The sequence below is a fragment of the Schistocerca piceifrons genome, chromosome 5, assembly GCF_021461385.2.
Source record: "Schistocerca piceifrons isolate TAMUIC-IGC-003096 chromosome 5, iqSchPice1.1, whole genome shotgun sequence".
Classification (NCBI taxonomy): Eukaryota; Metazoa; Arthropoda; class Insecta; order Orthoptera; family Acrididae; genus Schistocerca; species Schistocerca piceifrons.
In genome coordinates this window covers 436,800,863-436,809,371 of record NC_060142.1, presented here as the reverse complement: position 1 = coordinate 436,809,371, position 8,509 = coordinate 436,800,863, and the positions used below count along the sequence as shown (strand labels likewise).

Here is an 8,509-nt window from a genome sequence, read left to right as displayed (position 1 = left end):
GCGGTTCCAGACTGCAGCGCCTTTAACCGCACGGCCACTTTGGCCGGCTGCGTTTCTGTGTGAGGTATCGAATATATTACTCCCCCCTACTTATACCTCCCGAGGAGATAACGAATGTAAAATTAGAGAGATTCCGAGCGCGCTCGGAGGCTTTCCGGCAGTCGTTCCGCGGGGTATAAATGTAGATGTAGTAGATGTAGAATAGAAATATGCTCACTACTACTGAAATGAGCAAAATGTATTTTAAACCACTAGATTTATACTCAAGTATGTGAAACGCAGAAGTACGATAATACCACAGCACCGTCAGCATCAACACAAAGATGTGAGTTAACTCATGTGTTACGAAATTAAATCGAAATCAATAGTAACATATTTTTAAAGCATTTTTTCAACTAAATCATCACATTCTCAGACTACACGGAACATACGTTTTAACCATTCACAGCTCAGCAAGCAAGAGGCTTAGTATGCAGACGAAAATCCTTTCTCTCTGAACCTCAGAAAGCCGCTTAAATTGGTTAAGTAGCGGCCACTGTTTCATCTGTCAGTCTCCCTTGTTGTTGTTATTCTTGTCTTCAGTCCGAAGATTGGTCTAATGCAGCAGCTCTCCATGCTACTGTATCCTCTGCAAGCCTCTTCATCTCCGAATAACTGCTGCAACCTACATCCTTCCGAAGCTGCTTGCTTTATTCATGTCTTGGTCGCCCTGTACAATTTTTACCCCCAACACTTTCATCCAATACCAAATTTGTAATCTCATGGTGTCTCAGAATGCGTCCTAGCAATCGTTCTTGATTCTAGTCAGAATGTGACACAAATTTCTCTTCTCATCAGTTCTATTCAGTAGCTCCTCATTAGTTACGTGATGTACCCATGTAACCTTCACCATTCTCCTGTAGCTGCACATATCAAACGCTTCTATTCTGTTCATATTTAAACTGTTTATGCCGGCCGGAGTGGCCGAGCGGTTCTAGGCGGTACAGCCTGGAACCGCGCGAACGCTACTGTTGCAGGTTCGAATCCTGCCTCGGGCATGGGTGTGTGTGATGTCCTTAGGTTAGTTGGGTTTAAGGGACATTCCATGTTAAAGAGACTTTGTGACAAAAAAATTAAAATGACAATATTTCAAATATAATCTTAAAAATGCCAAGTTACAAGTACATTTGTTCATTGCAAAATAATCATGACTATGAAAAAATTAAATTTCTACCTTCACTAAGTGTTTAAAGTGCACTACTCTATTTCCAGATGAGTATTAGTTGTGTTTGAAGTCAACATTGTTATAGCTCACAATAATTCGTTTTGTTGAGCTAAGCTAATTGCATTTCTTTATTTTGTTAGTTTTATAATATATGTGCAGCTTGTAACACCCGTAACAAAAAGATACAAAAGTTTAATTTGTAATCTAGTAAATTTGTTCTGTACAATACCTTTATGTAAAAGTGAGGTTATGCACATGTTTCACAATTCATACCATTACATGGCATTTTGAAGTCTTATTTAACACTCTTAGAGCTGTTACGGGTGTTACTGATTTTTGTTTCTGGTGTTACTTAACACATGCGTAACACCCGTAACTTGAATTGGAAGGTTTAATGCCACCTTCATCTTTAGTAGGCCTAGGCCGTACATTTAAATTATAACCATAGGGTATTATTATGAATGGAAAAAGTTTTTTAACTATGTTTATTACATATGAAAACAGTTTTAAGCTTGAAAACAAAAATTTTTATTCCTCTGCATACACTTGTTTAAGCACTGCACCTACATTATAAAAGTTAATTGGGGCATTAACCTGAATCAACTGATGTTCTCCTAAAAAGTTAATTAAGCCCAAAATTCTTTAGATTACATATAGTTTATATTTTCAGTTCTAACTTTCCCAAGGGCATCAATATTGCTAACCTCAATTTTAAATTTTATATAGGCCCAGTAAACTGCTTATTGAGGCAAATTCTAGCCATTCATAAGAGCCTACAATTTCATAAGCATACTTGAGTCTTTGAGCAAAGCTGTTCCAAGCAATCACAAGGAATTATTGAACGAATTAAGTTGTAATTCACAGAACGAAAACTGTGTTTTTGGGTCATGCCAGGAATGTCAAATTAAATTGAGCAAATTTATCCCAGAAGGCTTTGACGTAACTAAAAAGATTGTCTGGCAGCAATGGGAAAATGATGGGAAACATCATCCTTGTCTTAGTGAACATTCCGGTTGACAAATTGCCGCAGTTTAAAAAACATTGCTACGTGAAGATAAAGCAGAGTGATTTCATCAAAGGAAAGAAAAACAGCCTTGATGCTGAAGAATGTGTTCTTCAAATGGACTTTGCTGAGAATTATGCTCTAATTTCGTAAGATGAGGTACAGAGTGCACACTGGGCACATTCACAAGTGACTATTTGCACTTTCTGCATTTAGTTTGCAAACCATGAAGTCAGGTCCTATGCAGTCATCAGTAATGACCTTTCACACACAAAATATTTTGTGTGGACTTCTCTTAAAACTGTTATAACGGACATTAAAAAAGCGTTTCCTAAAGTTAAAAGAGTTTTTATATTTTCTGACAACTGTGCTGGGCAGTTCAAAAATAAATACACTTTGCCCAATCTATGTTATTTTGAGAGAGACTTCGGATTGACAGTTGAGTGGAATTTTGTTGCCAGTTCACATGGTAAAGGAGCCATGGATGGCATTGGAGGTGCACTGAAGAGGAGCGTGTGGACAGCTGTTAGATCTAGGAAAGTTATTATTAACAACGTAATTGACTTTTATGATTACACTCTGATGAGCTTTTCTAAAATTGAGGTACTATGGGTTGATAAGATAACAGTGGAGCATAACATTCCTGTTGTTGTTGTGGTCTTCAGTCCTGAGACTGGTTTGATGCAGCTCTCCATGCTACCCTATCCTGTGCAAGCTTCTTCATCTCCCAGTACTTACTGCAACCCACATCCTTCTGAATCTGCTTAGTGTATTCATCTCTTGGTCTCCCTCTACGATTTTTACCCTCCACACTGCCCTCCAAACATTCCTATTTTGGATGAAAGGTGAAAAACTTTACAAGCAATCCTTCAAATCCAGGGCTGCCATCACTTTCGGCCTTGTAACACAACTGATTTGCTGGTTTCAAAAACGGCAGAGTCATTAATGACAAGGGTGTCAGTATTTAGCACTGAGGAGGCCAAAGTTAAAACATTACATGCAAAAGATGCATAAACTTCTATGAAGTGTGCAGTTCTGATGATTCTGATCTGGAGACTGTTTCACTATCTGAATCACAAGCAATATTGGAAGTGCTTGTGAGTTAAACCTTACTAATAAAATTGGAAAGTCTGATTTGAAATTTGGGTTATTTGTCTTGGTTGACATTCCAAGTGACAAAAAGAAGCTAACCCTATCCAAAACTCAATACCGTTACTTGGGAATCTGCCAGAGTGAGGTTGATGAAGAGGAGGATGTGAAAATAATGTTTCTGAAGTCAGTAGGAAAAGGTAAAACACTTTTTAAACTAGATGAAACATGTTTGTTTTTTGAAATTCAGTCAAGTATTGTCTAAGGTAACAACACCAGAAATCAAACAACAAGGTAACCGATTGTACTAAGAGTTCAATTTTGAGTTGGATGTTGCGGAAAAAGATTATTAAATGAAGTTTTTAAACCAATCAATAATAAGAAACAAAATGAGGTAAATGTTAAGTAAGTAACAATATCTTGGCCTAGTTGTACTATAAAACTGTAACAAAATTTTTTGTGTAATAAATAGCTTTATCCTTCAAATATTTTTCCTTAAGTACATACTTTTATTCCAAATAAACTACAATACTTCTTTTCTTTTTATGCAATTGTAAGAGGTAAATTTATTCCTTCAAGAATCAAATCTGATGCATCTATGTAACACCCGTAACATTTAATGTAACACCCGTAACAGCAAAAAATATATATTTACTAAGTTATGATGTCCAAAAAAATAAAAATTTATATTTCAAAATAAAATTTGGGGCAATACCTCTTAACAGGTGTTTTACAAGAATAAAAGCTTCATCAAGTTTGCAGGAATTAGAGAATTCCCTAACTCATAACAGGGGCCAGGTCTACTTTTGGTAACACCCGTAACACTACTTTTTTGATTAATAACTAGGAGAACAATAAAACAATTCCAGTATCAACATTTCTAAGATGAAATATAATGTAAGCCTTAAAAGTTTTCAATATTAAATTCAATAAATATTTTTCCTTACATTATTTTTCCTGGTTTTAAGGTGTGTACATGTAACACCCGTAACTGTGGAATTGCCCTTAAGTAGTTCTAAGTTCTAGGGGACTGATAACATAAGAAGTTAAGTCCCATAGTGCTCAGAGCCATTTGAACCATTTTTCTGAAACTGTTTATCGTCTGTGTTTCTCTTTCATGCTTGGTACGTCCCAGACAAATCCTTCAGAAAACACTCCATAACACTTAAATCTATATTCAATGTTAACAAATTTCTCTTTTTCGGAAAAGGTTTTCTTGCCATTGACAGTCTACATTTTATATCCTCTCTAGTTCGGCCATCAACAGCTATTTTGTTGCTCTAATAGCAAAATTCATCTACTACTTTAACTGTCCCGTTCCCTAGTCTGATTCCCTCAGCACTGCCTGATTTAATTCGACTACATTCCGTTATCCTTGTCTTGCGTAGTTGATGTTCATCTTATACCCTCCTTTAAAGACACTGTCCATTCCGTTTAATTGCTCTTCCAAGTCCTTTGTTGTCTCTGACAGAATTACAGTATCATTGGCAAACCTCAAGGTTTTTCTTTCTTTTCCTTGAACTTTAATTCGTACTCCCAATTTTTCTTTGGTTTCCTTTACTGATTGCTCAATGTAGAGATTGAATAACATCGGGGGTAGGCTACAATCCTTTCTCACTTCCTTCTCAACCACAGCTTTCCCTTCATGTACGTCGACTCATAACTGCCATCTGCTTTCTGTACAAGTTGTAAATAGCTTGTTTTTTCTCTATCAAAATCTTTCATTTGCTAACTATATGCCTATCAGTAGTTAGTGCTTTCAGTAGTTAGACTCTTTTATTTAGCTGGCAGTATTGGCGCTCGCTGTATTGCAGTAGTTAGAGTAACGAAGATTTTTGTGAGGTAAGTGATTCTTGAAGGGTATTGGTTATTGTTGGTCAGGGCTATTCTTTTGTAGGGATTACTGAAAGTCAGATTGAGTTGCGCTAAAATATTGTGTGTCAGTTTAGAAATGTTGAGAATAAGTAAAGAGAAAACAGTCTCAGTAGGTTCAGTTTCACTCAGGAGTTTGAAAATCAAGTAACGTAGAAGTTTTACCAGCACAGTCGTTCTTTACATTCAAAGGGAAAGTTTCACTAGTTAGACGACTTTTGAGCGGTGTAAATATTTTAGGGCTCATAGTTAAAAATAGGCCGGACCTTATCGAAAATGGCAGTATAGAGGAAGGGGTTATTAATCACGATGACATTATGGTAACAATGGTTACTAAAGTTAATAAATCCACAAAAAGGCTAGCAGCGTGTTTCTGCTGGGAGAACAGATAAGCAATTGAGTGGTCGTCAATTAGTTCAATCAACAAATAAACATGGTAGAGCACTTGCCCGCGAAAGGCAAAGGTCCCGAGTTCGAGTCTCGGTCGGGCACACAGTTTTAATCTGCCAGGAAGTTTCAAATAAACATGGGTTTAGGAAGCATCGTTCGTGCAAAACTCGGCTTACCCTTTTCAGGCACAGCATCCTGTGAACCACAGACGAAGGGCAACAGGATGTTCCTAGCTTTACGGAAAGTGTTTGACATAGTTCCACACTGTAGACTCTTCACGAAGGTCCGAGAATACGGAAAATGTACTCAGGCATGTGAGTGGCTCGAAGACTTTTAAAGTAACATAAGCCAGTACATTGTCCTCGACGGTGAGTGTAATTGGAAACAGAGGAAAGGGAAGTGTTATAGGATCACTATCGTTCTCCGTTTATATGACCGATCTGCGGAAAAGGTTGAGCAGCAACCTGTGGCTTTACGTGGATGACACTGTAGTGTACTGTTAAATGTAGTCTGTGACTGACTGTGGAAGGATACCGGATGACTTACTCAGGCTTTCTATTTGGTGTGATGAATGTCAGCTTGCTGTAAATGTGGAGAAGGTGACATGAGTAAGAAAAACAGTTCTGCAATGTTCTAATATAATACTAGCGGTGTGATACTTGAGACAGTCACGTCGATTAAAATAAATAAAAAAAATAAAGCACTCCGTCTTCAGGCCACAAGTGGCCCATCGGGACCATCCGACCGCCGTGTCATCCTCAGCTGAGGATGCGGATAGGAGGGGCGTGTGGTCAGCACACCGCTCTCCCGGTCGTTATGATGGTTTTCTTCGACCGGAGCCGGTCGAGTAGCTCCTCAACTGGCATCACGAGGCTGACTTCACACCGAAAAATGGCAACAGCGCATGGGGGCCCGGATGGTTACCCATCCAAGTGCCAGCCACGCCCGACAATGCTTAACTTCGGTGATTTGACGGGAACCGGTGAATGCACAGCGGCAAGGCCGTTGCCACACGTCGATTAAACAAGTGGGTATAACACTGCAAAGGGACATGAAATGGAACGATCACCTAAGGTCGGTAGTAGGGAAGGCGTACGGTCGACGTCGATTTATTGGGAGAATTTTAGGAGCTGCATAGAGAATGCTTGCGTAACCCTCGCGATAAACTATCCAGAAAATTTAGTAAATCGCCATTTGCGGCTGGCCGCAGAACGATTCTACTGCCACTAAAGTACATATCGCTTAAAGACCACGAGGACAGGATAAGAGAAATTAGTTCCCGTACAGAAACATATAGACAATTGTTTTTCGCTGATTCCATTTGCGAGTGGAACAGGAAAGTAATGAGCAGCAGTGGTACAATGTATCCTCCACTATGCACAGTACTGTGGCTTGCAGAGTAGGTTTGTACATGAAGGTGGAGAATAGCTGGAAGAAATAGGGACAATACTGAAGCTGCCATAGAAGTTTTTGAATGTTGTCAATTTTTTAGATACTAGAGGAAGTAAGAGTAGAGTTTAATGTCCCGTCGGCGCCTAGGCCATTAAAGATGAAGCACAAACTCACTTTGGAGAACGACGTGGAAGGAAATCGGTCGCACCCTTTCAAAGGTCAGGATTTGTCTTGAGAGATGTGGGGAAATCGCGGGAAACTTAATCTGGATGGCCAGACTGGTATCTGAACCCTCAGCCTCCCGAATGCGATTACAGCGTCTCACAACTGTGTCACCTTTCCCACTATAGTCACTGGAATATGTGCCGATATTGACTGTTAATTGATAGTCTGCTATTTAGAAATGGTTTGTATTGGTTTTACGTCCATCCGTCCCTTGCACGCAACAGCCACACTTAACAAGAGGTATCTCAATGGTTTACGGCGTTAACATGACCGTATTATCAGTGGTTATAATAGATAACTAAGCAGCAAGTTCCTAACTTCATTAATGAATTGTGCAATTCACAACAGTTCTCATAATGCACTTATTACTTCGCGAAATATTACGACACTTGAAAATAGGCGTCTACTAGCTCCGCTACTTCTCATGAGACTTATCACACACCTGTGATATGGAAGACTCGCCCACACACATCCATGCGCCAGAAGCACTGACCCGTACCGGTCTTGCCAACTCGTCAGGTTCCATCCTGGTGTTATTGAATAGAGTGTTAAAGTTGATTAAGTTACGTGATGTGATATTCAATAAAAAGCAACAGAACATACCTTAAAACCACAACGACGGCATAACTGCCCCAAATGATAATCATTTTCTCATAAAAAGGCGCTTCACTCTACTCGCGAGATTACCCGTGTGTGAGATTTATAGAGCTTCGACGAAGTCCGCTAACTGGTCCGGAACTGGTTTTCAGATCAGCGCCAGCACCGATTACGGAACGAATTACGCTAACCTAACGACACAGTTACCATATCTGTCAATCAGACCTCCTGATGAAGCTTTTTCGCACGGTAAAAATAAATTATTCTGCTAGCGAAGCAAGCTACGGTGTCAACACAACAATGGAAACAATATATCAGATTCAGTTACTGGACTAAGTTTTCTCATATCTCGGTTTTTTACCTGAATTGTTCCACACAAATTTTATTGCCCCTGTAGCAGAACCACAACGAAGCTGTGATGTGACGTTAAATTACACAGGTTATTTATTCGAGTCATGAACAAATACAGTACGTGGTTATTACTATTAAAGACAAATGAAAGAAAGAATAATAAAGTGACACCATTGCTGACTGCGGTCTTGCAACATCAATTGTACTCCGAGTCGCAAGCAGATGATCTTCTGTACCAAATACGGGCTGTTGGTCTTCTTGTACAATTAATCTCAAAAGACAATATGTTAAATTCGAAAATACTATTTGGAAACTTTCATTTGTTACAATAAAAACATCAAACACTCAAACAAAAAACTGATACCTAGACTTCTTACTTCGTGAAT

General features: G+C 39.0%; 1 pseudogene; it reads right to left on the bottom strand.

The window, feature by feature from the left end:
* Positions 1-6,450: 6,450 nt before the first annotated feature.
* LOC124799852 lies at positions 6,451-6,568 on the bottom strand (annotated as a pseudogene).
* Positions 6,569-8,509: the final 1,941 nt, after the last annotated feature.